Genomic DNA, 14,509 nt, shown 5'->3' on the forward strand with positions numbered 1-14,509 from the left:
GCGGGGCTCAGGGAGCCAAACCTTTGGCTCCTCACTTGCATAACTTCCTGCCACAAATTGCGCCTTGCAGTAAAAACATAATTTAAAAACCTGGGTTTGTCTGGGAACTCATTAGATGCAATAAATTTGTGAAAAAGGTAAAACATTAAACATATAAGGAGCAGTAGTGTAGAATACAAATGAAACTAATGATTATATCAGCCCTAGTTTTAAGAATAAAGTATTATCACTCTATGTTAAATGTGGTTCTTAATTTCTGTGAAAGCACTGAAAAGTTTTAATAAAAATGTTTAAATAATAAAATGTTTTATTAAAATGTTTTATTAAAACATTTTTATTTCTTATGTGTTTTTGTTCTGCTTACATTATTTCCAAGTTAAAAATCTAAAGAAATCCAATTAAGACAAAGCATGCATATAATATATCTCAAGGCTAATTATTGCAGGTAAGAAACAAAAATTGGTATTTTTTAGAGAATTTTCATAATCTTGTCCTGAGATAGCTTGGAATATGATGCAAGATTTAAATAAAACTTATTTTTACAGAGCCTAAAAGACTGCACTCTATTGTGTTGAAAGCTTTTAAGGAGAAATCTATTCAACATATTTACCCTTCATATATAAACTGCCTTAAATTAATATTTTTCTAATACAGGAAATTGTTTGGGAAGCCAGTACAACAGTTTCTGTGCCCTACTCTTCCCTACATTTGCACTAGAAAGATGAGTTTCAGTCCTCACAACCATTTTCCAAAAATCCTTTTGAGGATATTCATTTATTTATTCATCCTTTACTTGTTCAACAAATATCTATTGATCTCCAATTATTTTCTATATTTTGTGTCAAGAATAGAAGAGTAAAAGATAAAGTTCATTTTGCCCTCAAGGAGTTTACATTCTCATTGGGGCAACCCAGAGAAATCATAAAAAACATTAAAATCAAAATAACTTTAGACAGTAGAAAAAAGAAATTCGTGGTGCTATATTAGTCATGGTGATTAGTCAAGGCCACACACACCAAGGACACCTTCGAGCTGAGACGTGCGTGAACAAACGGAGCCAGCCACACCTGCAGCTTTCTGGTGTGAGAAGATTCCAGGCAAAGGAAACTACAAGAAGTAGGCTGCCGGGAGCTTGACAAGGGCTCTGGAAGAGGCTGGAGTTTGAAGCATCATAAATGGAGAGTGAGGTAAGAGACAGACAACAGTGGCCGCATTGAAAGGGATAACACAGGCCATAGAAGGAAGGAGGTTTTTCCCCCTAATAATATTATAGTAAGAATTTTTATTATAGGAAGGATAAGATCTAGTGTGTACTTTAAAAAGATCATGAATGGAGAATGGGCTCTAATTAAACTATATAAAGAGGCAGGCTCACTCGCAGCTGAGGCTAGCCCAGCATCGCTTGTATTTAAAAGACAATGTGCAGCAGTAGCATGATTATTTGTAGAGTTTTTCACATTAGAGGTAAGAAAAATGTGTCAGTCAGAAGCCTGTAAGTTTGTTCCTTATACCTACACATTAGGTGTCCTTTCATTTCTCTCTGGCCTTTCAAGCCTGTGCAGGGACAAAGACCAGCTGCTTCATGTCTCTAGTAAAATCTCCCCACCACCAATCCTGTCCAGCAAGGTAGGAATATAAAGGCATCTGAGAGCTTACCATCACATTCATAACCAAAAATATTACAGGAAATACTCTGAAAAGAGCTGTACCATAGTGTAAATAATTTACAACAAGGGCAGAAAGAAAACATTTGTGGCTTGGGACATTAGAGGAGATTTCATAGAAGATGTGGTATTTGAAGAAGATTTAAAGATGACTTAAGAGGTTCTAGGCAGAGAAATCTGAATATAAAATTATCTCTAACTTACAACAAGAAACAGCAGAAAGAAGTAAAGCACACATATGTAAACATCTGATTTAAAAAATAAAACAAATGCTTATGACTTTATTGACCATTTTTACGTCACTGGCAATGGTAGGAAATGAAATTGGAAAGCTTAGTATTTGAAACTAAGGTAAAAAGTTTAAGCAGTAATTTCTAGACCCTTAATGGAGAGTTAGTGAATAATTTTTGACTTTACCATATTTGTGTTTTAAAAAGATAAAGCTGAGAAAGAGTATCGGATTAGCAATAGGAAGTCTTAAAATAATACAGATCAGGTCTATTAAGGACCTGGACTTTGGGAGTGGGAATAGATGTAGGGAATAGGAATGGCTTCAAGAAACGTATCGATATAAAAATGGCAGGGGAATGATTGACAGATTTATCTGTGAAGAGAAGGGAAAATAAGGAGGTTTATATAGCTTCAGGCTAAGACGGCTTGCTGGGTGGGGGTGTTGGTGATCCAGTAACCTAGTCCTGACACACTCAGGAGAGCTGTTGCAGAAGGTGATCTCTTAATAGACTAGAACTTCCTCCAGATCTCCCCATTATCATCCTGACTTTAACGCTCTTATTTTCTCCCACTGTTTTTAATTAGTATAATAAATATAAACTCTTTTCAAACAAGGTACAAAACATGTACTTCATATTTTAAGTTGGAAATATGTGTCCCTCCTTGTAGTTTTGTCAGTGTATTTAATGTTTGTCGTGTCATTCATAAATGAATTAATTTTGATGGAGTCGTTGCTCCTAACAGGCAATAGATTTATATATTGCTTTAGGTCTTGCTTCATAAAACAGCCAATTGTTTACTTACCCCTGATTCATATCTCCCACTCACAAATTTAGTCATATTCCATCTACCTCAGTTACTCCAATCTAAAGAAGACGTCGAGTTGCAATTTCACAGCAGTGATATGAATTGGTTATATAGAGAGTTAAAGTGTTTTCAGCTACATGTAGAAAAAAAACACCACTGGTGTTTTTTAAAATAAAATATTTTTATCTCAAAAATTAAAAAAAAAAATTGAGCAACTTCTAGGCTGATTAATCAAGAGGCTATAAATATCAATGATACAGTTTATTTCTATTTTTTTACATTTTCATTTTCATCATACTGACTTGCCTTTTTAAAATGGCTACCCCTCAAAGCCCCAAGATAATTCTCGGTTCCAGACACCACAGAAAAACTGATATTATCTCTGTTTACAAAGTTAGGTAACATCATCTAGACTTCTCCACATATCTCATTGGCCAGAATTCAAACACTTGCTCTGTCTAAGCCAATCAAATATGGTGGCAAGAGTAATGAACCTACCATGATTGTCTTAGACTCGTCTTCCTCTGAAACACATGACCATTTAATACTTGCACAAAATCAGAGCTCTGTCTGCAAGGCTAGAGGACATTGTCTTACAGGTAGACAACTAACAATAGTCAGCAGTATCCCTGGAATAATGTTTCTTCTGGGAAACTTTGACATTTGTTAGTTATATAGCATGGTCTCTAGGTAGATAACCCTCCCTTCGAGCCTACCTGAAACTTAGCTTCTAGTATCTATAGGTCACTCATCTGGTGAGATGTCATTGATATCTCAACAGAGAGATATCAATGGTGCTACCTATTGGGACATAGTCTCAGGAATTTGAACTGAACATTGGTAGCATTGGTCCTTGCTCAACATCGACTATTTCAGCACTGACCATTTTACTGTGAGAATCTAATGCATTCATGCTGTTCTGCGACTGCTCAGAAACTCGCACTTACACATCTGCTCCAATTAGTAGGTTTATTTTTCAAATATCTCTCTTTCATCAAAGTATACCTGTCCTCTATCTTCTGAACTATTTCTGAATACTCTAAGAAAGTAAACTCTTTCTTTGTGTTCACTGAGGCTAGTGAATTAAAACAAGCAAACAGCATCTCTCAAGCAACAGGTGTACTTGGTCTGTCTGGAAACGGTCCAACCATCATTAATACAATGAGAACCGTTTGCGTGACACCAATGTAACCTGGCAGCCAAGGAGAGTGAACTGGGATGCACATGCGTGCATGAACAATGATGACTACACTCTACTAGTCATTGGGGGCTGTAGAAGTCATTGAGTGAGCATGTGTACTGTGTGGACATCGCTTTCGAAATGCTTGAGTGAGTAGAGCAATGGATCTACATCAAATTTTGTGTTAAGTTTGAACATTCCTGCATAGAACTATTCGGATAATTCAAAAGGCTTTTGGAGACGATGCAATAAGTGCAGTGCAAATGAAAATGTGGCACAAATGCTTCCAAGATGCTCCAGAATCTTTTCAAAGTGATCCATGTTCTGGAAGGCCAACAACAAGCAGAACACCTGAAAATGTTGAATGTGTACAGGTATAATCTACAAAGATCAGCCATGGACAATGTGAGAACTAGAAGCTGATCTGGGGATTCCAAAAACTACAGTGGCCAAGATTTGACTCAAGATCTTGGCGTGAAACATGAAACGTGTCATGGCAAAATTGTTTCCCTGGCTTCTGCTCCCAGAGCAGAAGGAACATCATGCTGCAGTTGCTAACGACTTGATTCAAACCACTACCAATGGACCAGATTTACTCAAGAAGGGCATAAGTTTCAAGGGGACCTAGGCATCATTGTCCTATGTACAATGTTTCTTGCAACTTTTATCTTCTTCAATAAATGTATCTATTTTTCATAGTACATGGCTGGATAATTTCTGGACAGACCTTGTCTATTTTGACAAAGGTATAAAGGTTCTCAAGAACTTTCTATTTTGCATAATGTTTTACACTTGACCATGCTCTGGTTATATGACATCTCAAAATTAAACCCTGCCTACCTCTTTCTATATCAGAACCAGGTGAAATGTGTTTCAGAGGATACTGTCATTGTGAGGTTCTGCCTGCTCTGCCACTAAGAACTTCTTCTTGAGACTTGGGGCACAAAGTAAAGCTCAGGAACCTATGACCACAGTGAATGATGGTTTAGGCTCTAGCTGGTTTCAGTGTGCACCAAAAACAAAATGTGGAAACTCTGGTAAATCATGGTAGTCCAAAATCTCTAAATTATGGAGTGATCACCTTCTTCGCATCTCTGGGAAGTTATGGTTTGACTGTTTTGTAAACTGTTAATATTTGATGCCCAGCTACCTAAGAATGATCTGATTTCTGTAATTGATGAGCAGCTGTGATATAGTGTCACTACTCAGAAAATGAGTATCATAATGATTATGCCAAATGTCATCTCTTCATACAGAAACGTAGCATTAGAACAATTAGAGATCATTAGTTTTGTATATATGTAGAGGCAGAAGGAAATTGTTATAAAATCTCATACTAGCTAATAAATGTGTAACTTGGCAATCTGTATGGTTTCTGAAATTCACCAGAAAATGGTTCTGCAGTGTCCTGAGTTTAATAACAAGACAACTTTATATGAAAGGTTTTGATAATAGAAGAGGAAAGTCAAAGTTTCCACTTTTAAAATATATTTTTCTCTTTCAATTTTTCCAGATCTTACATCTGACCTTCTTCTCTGAATGTCAAAAATAATTTATGTTAACTTGATGGGGTATTGAAAAATAATTTAAATAATTAAAATGTAGCTCCTGCAAGTATGAAGAGTTCACCCGTGCTGTTTTATTCTTCATTATTTCAGAATGACTTCCTGCCCTCCTCCCCCCCATGAGGCCTTCTCTACTTGTCTGAACACAAGCGACATCTTTTATGTATAAAAACTAAAGTGAGTGCTATGAGTCATTTCCTTTTTAATGTTTCCCATTGAGCATTTTCTCTCCCTGTCAAAGAGAAACCAACATTGTTTCCTTTAGAATTAAGCCTGATGTATTTTATTTTTGCTTGGAGTATTTTTCTATTTTACGTTGCTCCTGTACTACTTCTTATATCAGGCTTCTTTTCTCCATAACTCAATATGTCCACATTACTGCTTTGTGACCTGGCCTTATTGCTCAGTGGCATAAAACATCCCAAAGCTCTAAGTGTCTGAAAACACGAAGATTTATAGAAGATGGTATAGAAATCCTAATGAAATATGAGTGTAAATTATGAAGTCTTAAAAAACTTAGTAATATAGTTTGAGAAATAAACATTACAATGACCAAGAACAAAACAGGACTTTCATTTCTTTGTCAACCATATACGTAGTGTAATGGGACAAGCACTAGCCCTAGGGTCAGAAAAGGCCACTAAAAAGCCTGTTGGTCTTATACAAGCTACTTGATCAGTCTGAACATCTGTTTCCATATTTATAATTATATTAATTTTCAGCTAAATGTCACTATGATCCCTTCCAGGTCAAATAATTTCGGAGTGTTAACATAATAGATTTCCCCTTTAGGTTATTTTATTTTGTCACAATCTGTAGGAAAATTTAATGTTTTTATATGCACACAACTTCTAAAGCACCAATTTGTAATTGCAGTTCAGAAGAATCTTATCATGGTGGACAGATATTTAGGGAGTTTTCTGTAATGAGTAAGAAACTTTCCCAGGAGACTTTGGATGGGAATAGTTACATATACTATTTTAAAGAAATAATGTATACATTTTAAAGAAATGAAACCTATTTGAAAGAATATTGTCCTACCCTCCCACTCCATTTTTCAGAGGTCTTTAATTCTCTAATTACTGACTGAGACTTACTATGCACTCCTCATGCACAAAATGCATTGGGCAACTGTCTGTTTGCTATGCAACTTGGATAATGTAGAACGGTTTCATTTTTTTGTAACGTATTCCTTTCTATCCAAATCGATTTGTCCCTTTATGTTGAATAATGATCATTTGGATAAATAATTTGTACAGAAAAGAGTCTCACTAACTCTATTCAGTTTTGGGGTTTGGGATATCCAAAGTTCAGAGAGCAAGATTTTGGATGTGAAGGGGGAGGTTACTATATGTATTGGGGAATTAGAATTACATAGTGAAAAGGGTATGAGAATCAAGTAAAAATTGGATTTATTCACATCCTTTTCCTGCCATTTACTATTTGGGTGGTCAGGAACAAAGGAACTGACAAGATACATACATATGCTAAAAATCACAGTTGTAAGAGAAACCAATTTTAGTTAATTAACTGAAACTTAATTTATTGGAAGGATTAATGTAAGACTGGGAGACTAAGAAGAGCAGACAAACCAATGACTGTGTTGAAGGCCTAGAAAGCACAAAACAAAAACAAATAAAAAAAACTTTCCAAAGCTGGGACAGCCGAAGGTACAAGACCCATGATATAGACAACTACTGCCATCAGATACCCCTGGGAGAAATCACCTATAAATATACTCCTACCCTGGCCTCAGGTGCCCAAGATTCAATGCCCCTGAAGGGGGAATTGACCAGGACTATGACATATGTGGGGCCCGGGTAGAGTTTGCCAAGATGAGGGAAAATGTAGCCCCTTGTTTACTCCTGCCAAAATGACCAAATGGGCAGGAATCATTCCTCAATAGGAAATTTAGGTGCTATGAGCGAGAAGGCAAGAATCCTCGGCAGAAAGAAATCAACTGTCCATTGTACAGCAAATAAACAAACATAAAATGTTTAATTTTTGTGAACCTCAGAGTTGGTTTTTCAGAATAATCACCACAACATGATACTTTTAGTTCTAGAGTTCTATAGGTACTACTTTGATTTCTATATAGTTACTACTATCTATACTCACCCATGAAGATATTTTATAAGAAGAGTATAGAATATAAACTAACAAATAAAAACTCATCTTAAGAGAGGAAGAGCTTTTTAATAGTTTACATAAGGTCCTTGTAGTAGTTAAGAAGGTTTCCTAAAAAGTCTGCAACATTAAAAAATAAATACAAACCAAAGAAAGGATAACAAGGAAATCATTTATATGTAGGATTGTGTTCTTACCCCCCAATGGTGGTTGCATGTCAAAGTCAACATTGGATAGCTGTTAGGCACATGGACTTTAGCCTGTTTTTAAATCATCTTACATCATGACTTACTGTCTATGTGACCCTGAGCAAGCTCCGTAATGGAGATGAAAGTAGACATGCATACCTGATAGGGCTGTTATTAGGATTACAGGAATTATTAGTATTTATAAGCAGTATGCAAATGTAAACTTAAATAGACTTAAATATTATTCTTCCAAATGCAGACTCTCACAAATACATATAAATGACATTTATCAAATAATTGTTTCTTTAATTTACTGAGTATCTATACAAAACTACACATTTGTTACGTCCTTAATTAATGTACATAAAAAGTCAACAGGGGCCCTGACCACTATGGTTCAGTTGGTTGAGCACAATCCTGCAAAGCAAAAGGTTGCCGGTTCCATTCCTGGTCAGGGCGCATGCCGGGTTGCAGGTTCAGTCCCTGGTCAGGGCATGTACGAGAAGCAACCAATTGATATTTCTCTCTCACATCAATATTTATCTCCCTCTCTTTCTCCTCGCTTCTCTTATAAATAAATAAATAAATAAATAAGTAAAATATCTTTTAAAAAGTAATGGGTGTGTACATAAGTAAAATATTGGATTTCTAAATTTGATTTATTGTATTATATTTCCATTGTAATTGCTTGGGATAGAATATGTTATAAATGTCATACAATTTCTGAAGCTAATGTTGTTATACTAATGCTATTTAACACCTGGTACTAATATGTACTCTGTTAAATGCTTTTCTGATGAGAACGGGAAGAACTGAAATTGGTCCTTAGCTAGTGAAAGACTAGAAATCCTACCAGGATCTGTTCACTTAATTTTGCTTGGTTCTTTCAAAAAAATAAATCTGTAACTTATAGTTCTCAAGTGAGAAAATTACATTGAAATTTTCGTGTAACCCTATTGAATCAATTCCATTCGAGGGATATAGATGTTAAAACAATTTTAACATCATTTAAGGGTGAGATAAAATGATCTCACCCTTAACATGGCTGCAAAAAAGACTTCATCAACTTTATTTGTTTCTCTTTTGCTTTTTCCCCTTAGTTAATTACCAATCTCTAATTACCACCTGGTCTACCTATAACCATTTTAGTCAGTTTGGCCACACACATTTACTCAAAATCTCATGAGAAAATGAGGTTGCATAATAAGAAAGTGATCATTTCCTCTCATGTGAGCTTTACAGCTAACAAGCGACAGGATTAACTGTCCAGGAACCTACAATTAAAGGCTATGGTTGATTCATAACCATGGTAATCAGATTGGCAGAATTTTCTGGCTTGTCCTCTGATAAACCAGTCACAAAAATTGCCAAAACCTTTCCAGTATAAAGGGAAACAATAATATGTTAAAATGATAGCTCAGCTTGAAGGATGGAGAGAATTTTACATATTACATTTTCTAAAATGTGATAATTTCAAAAATCATTCAACAAATATCACATTGATGTTAACTATGTGATTTCTTGTATTTAAATATGAGAATAAAAGAGAATTAGTTTATTGTATGAGATCTGGGCTTCATAATATTTAAGTTTTTGATTACTTACAATAAAAGGCATTCATTATACACAGTCTTTATTCTTATGATAATTTCACTTGATAACAGAATAAGAGAAAAGTCATCTTCTTTCCATCAAGCTGGGGCATGCTGATGACACAATTAGAGAGCGTGCTTGTCAACTACGACATTAATATGTTTGATTGCCTTGCTAAAATGCAGATTTTTGGTTGCCACTTCCAGAGTTTCTGACTTGTAGATTTTGAAAACCACCCTTAGGAGATGCTGGATCAGAATCGCAATGGCCACATTGGAGAACAGTGTCACAGTGTGAAGGGAGCCCGTCTCAGGCATTTTTCTCAATTTTTTTCCACCCCATTGGTAATTGTAACTGGGTGGGTGACTCATTACCTGAGATGTAGCTTTCACTTCAGACTCACTCTTTGCAAAATTCCATCTTGTTAACAGGGTTTTGACTGTAATAGCAGGTAGCATTCTCCTCAGGCATCTTTGCCCAAACAGTGACAGCAAATACTTTGCGATGCTTCTCTGCACGAGCCATGACCTGTGAAACTGCTATTACTGTCAGTGAAAGGAGGGAGGAAATGAAGTGAATCTGGAAGTGAGAAACTCTTTACCTTTAGCCACCAGCACTTCCTTATGATGAGATAATGTCAGCAGCTGTACTTGTTGTCTCAGAGTAAATGGCAATCACCTATACCAGACGTACAAATTAGAGAAGACCAATAGCTAGCATCCTTTTACACCTCAGGCTGCAGAGGGGAGATTCATTGACTCTATTTCTTATATGGCTACTTTACTGAGACCTTCTAATAATACTAATGCTGGTTTGTTTGTTTGTTTGTTTAAAACTGTCATCCTTTTTTCTTGTTTTCATTCTGCCAGCATGGAGTCAGTTGAGTTACTCTCTACTCAAGCTTCAGCCCTGCTCTTGGAGCCATCCACCTAGCGGACTTAATCTCTATTTCCATGGAAAACAGACATGCACAACCTTACGGATTCCTTATGACACAGCTTTTTAAAAAGTCTTGTACACACATAGATGCTATTCTTTAAAAACATATAAGAATAAAATGTCACATTACAAGCAAAAATGGTTGATGTGATACAATTAATGGTCTGTGTTGAAACTGCCATAGTGGGGGTTTGCATACTTTTATGTCACCAGGCACTGAATATGTATTAAAAGACCACATCTTCTCTTCTTTACATACTACTATCTGTAAAGAAAGAAGGTAAAAGTCATAATAAAGTGTCTCAGTAGAAAGAACATTCCCAATTCGGAAGCCCTGTGTGAGTTCTGAGTCCTGTCACTCGCAAGTTTACTCTGCCTGTACGAATGGGGTTCTGCCTCATGGGACTATTCTGAGGATGTGACATACTGATAAGCTTAAAGTGACAATTGATCCTCACTGAATCTCAATCCCCTTCGTGGGTGTGTAGCGGTGAAAAATGAGCTGCTTTCTGATGCTCTAATGCAGATATGTTTATGCTACATTGACTCCTGTAGACTGTGAATCACAGGGGCATAAACAGACAAGCGGTGGCAAAGACAGAGCAGGGGTTTGGATGCCCTAGGGTCAGCCTAAGTAGGATAAGGGGCTCCGTTCTATGTATATCCACATGCCTGTGGGTATGTTTTGTGATTCTTAAAAAATTACATTGCTCCACAAATTATTTTCACTTTCGACTTATTTATACCAGTGGTTTTCAACCTTTTCACCTCATGCATGCATAAATTAATTACTAAAATTCTGTGGCACACCAAAAAGTGTATTACATTTTTTGATGATGACAAAAATAGGTATAATTTTGATTCTTCACACTGGGCAGCTACTATTGTGTTGGCCACTGTCATTTTTTTATTTGACAATCTAAAGGAAAAGAGGCCAGCATGCTGACTAAATAGTCAGGTACTGCATGCTTTAAAAATTCTTGCAACGCACTGGTTGAAAACTGCTGATTTATAATTTATTTTTCTATAATGAGATTTTCAGCCACACACAAAAAAATTCAAAATAATAATGATACCAAAAATAAAGCTAGAAGATCATAACTGAATAATTCAGCAATTGCTCAATATAATAAGAAAAATAATTTTTTCCAGCCTAATTTTTGCTAGTGTAATATCGACAAAACAAGTTAAAACAAAATGTCATTCAGTTGCACTGAGAAATTTTTTATGTGAGCCTTGAAAACAGACATTAGATGTAACAATGGACAATATCATTGACAAATTCATGACAAATATAGAAGCAAATTTAATATGATTATACTGATCTTTAATAATATCTTAAGATATACTAAGTATTCCTAATTCGGGGAAAGTGGTCTTTAGAGGCACTAAGAAAACATTATTTAGGCATACAGCTTCCTGGTATTCCAAATAAGAATTGGTTCCAAATAAGGAAACACGCAGGGAAGTAGATGAAAGATGGAAAGCATTTTGCTTAAACAACTTTCTATGAATGTTATTGTAATAAATTGAGATTCAAGAGTGGGTGACAATGTGGGTTCGTAAAGTCGGTGTTCTCAGTGCTGACAGTAAAATCAGATTCTTCAGAGATCAGCTGAACATGTGACAAGACTGATGATAGTCAAAAAGTACATTCACTGTTTTCTCCTTATTAAATATTAATATCTCCCTATGTCTATCTACACATGTGGTCCAAGAGCCTCCCAAAATTATGTTTAGTAATTAAATATTTTATAAATTGCTTTTCTATACTCTTCTATCTTTTAACACTACGTGTGATTTAAAAAAAATGTATTTCCAGTTCCCTGAACATATTTCATTGATCTCTCTCCTCCGACTATAGGGGTTATCTAGGTTCTACCTCATGAGAACACAAGGAAGGCCTCCATTGTTAAAATCATCGATTCCATACACCTAATAACAAACTTACATTTCTCAACCATCTCTCTCTCCTTGCCTCTTCTCACAAACGATGCAAACATTTATCTTTGTTCAGGTCAATCCAGATCAACCCAGATCAAGCCTATGTGTCCTTGACCTCCATCTCTTACTAGACTGTGGGCTCTCCTAGGCCAGTTACTGTGATCTTTCACTTTAGTGTTCCACAGCAGAGGTGTAGGTGGCCTGCCCACACACCCTGGCCTTCCTGTTTCAATGCACTAACCTTTACTCCTCTTTGCCTACATTTTCTCTAGTGACAGTGCTGCTTTGCTCACGTGATCTCATTGGGAAGTCCTAGAGAATTAATCACTCCTTTCCTCTAACCTGAATTCAGCCCTCCACTGATGACTTTAAAAAGCTGGTCTATAAATAGTCCAGCCCCTCTGGTAGAACAGTGATGAGGCATATGCTCTATACCACTTTCCAGAGTTCACCAGCATGATTAAATTCTAGTGACCTACAGTAATAACTGGTTTAATAATGCAGCTGCACTCCATTGGTTGCCATTCCTTCCCCGTCTCACTTCCTCCCTCCTCTACCAAGGGACTTCTTGACATCACTTTCCTGAGAAACAATGTGCAGCCAAATCTTTGTCTTGGAGTTTGCTGTTTGGAGAACATAAAAAAATGTCCTGCTCCCAACTCTGAGTCTTTAGACATATTTAGAACTTTCAATGTGTGTAGAAAGAAGAGATGAATAAAAAAGTTAACAAACCACAAATCTTGTCATGTGAATTTATATAAGCTTAGCTTGTCTCTTAAGGTTTAAAATGACTCAACCACTACACTTGCCATATTTTTGCACTACACACATTTCAGAATCATATCTACATTGTAGTAAACTTAGATTACCTTTGCTATAAATTGCTTCACCTTGACAGCGCATATTCTCTTACATTGATGTTTTTCTAGATTGTAAAATGTTCCCAGAAGTATAAAGACATGTGCAATTTACATGTCAGATATGGCTCCCAGTTAGCAAAAATTTAAGATAACAGTGCCAGCTCTATCTTTAAAACAGATCACAATGACAATTGTAAGCCTCTCCTGTTGGTGGGAAAAACATATTTTTACTGTGCCTCCTAAAAAAGAAATAAAACCCAGTCATAGAAAGTGCATTTGTGTCAGAGACATATGTCACTGGAATCCCTTACTATTTGTAGGCTATGTTGGACCATCATGCCCTTGAATTCTCTGCAATCATTGTTTGTCTCTCCTAATTTCTCCATAATTGTAGATTAAGGTACCATGTCAATTAAGATTTCAAGAACTTTCCTCTCTGTCCTCCAGGGTCCAGCAGAGGGAGTAGTGTGTCCCCCAGAAAAGCTTCAGCAACGTACACACCTGAGTATTGAAACTCTGAGGTAGACAGATACTCGAATTTCAATGGGAGGTGTTCCCTGACAGAAGCAAGCAGAGATTCATACAAAAATGCTAGTGAAAAGGGAAAGGATAGTCACTGGTGGCAGAATTTCAGAGATTGGGCAAACATATCTCAACCTGATTTCTCTTTCATAATCATTTATTTCTACAGATACACTACAGATTCCTCTGGGGGGAAAAATAGTTTTCAGAGGAAGAGAAAGAGACTCTAAGGCATTATAATGCCTCATAGACATCTTCATAAGGGTTAGTTGTAGGGAACAGTGAGTGGGGCGGCTCAGAGCCCGACCTTGAGATCACACTGCCACTGAGCAAGGCTCCATTTCTGGTGCGTTCACATAGTAGTTGTGTGACTTTATTCAAGCAATGTAACAATTTCAACAATCCGATTCCTCACCTTAAAACAAAATAGTATCTACTTCACAGTACAATTGAGTATTAAATAAGATACTGCCTGTAATGGGCTTAGCATCAACAAGCAGAGTAATTCAATACATGTTAGTTCTTCTTAGTCCGAGTGAAATGATTTACTGTGCCCCTGAGGCAAAGGGGCAGGTTAATGTAAATTTCAGTGTGAAAAAAGAACAAGGTTAAATTCCTATTACTAAATAAGAAGGGATTCTAGGGAGGAGATGGAATGATGAGTATTCAGTTTTGGAAGTTGGTCATCATGTCCACTGGCAGGTATCAGGCACCCGAGAATTGAGGTACAAAGGTATGAGAGGTTACAAAAAGAGGCAAGGAAGTGGTATTTAAGTCAAACATCCTTTGCTTCATACAGGTAACTAGCTCTATTCAGCCAGGATTTTTTTTTTTCCTTTAGATTCAAAGTGTTCAGGAAGAGGGTGAAATAGCTAAACTCAATGCTGAA

The sequence above is a fragment of the Desmodus rotundus genome, chromosome 2 (genome assembly GCF_022682495.2).
Source record: "Desmodus rotundus isolate HL8 chromosome 2, HLdesRot8A.1, whole genome shotgun sequence".
Classification (NCBI taxonomy): Eukaryota; Metazoa; Chordata; class Mammalia; order Chiroptera; family Phyllostomidae; genus Desmodus; species Desmodus rotundus.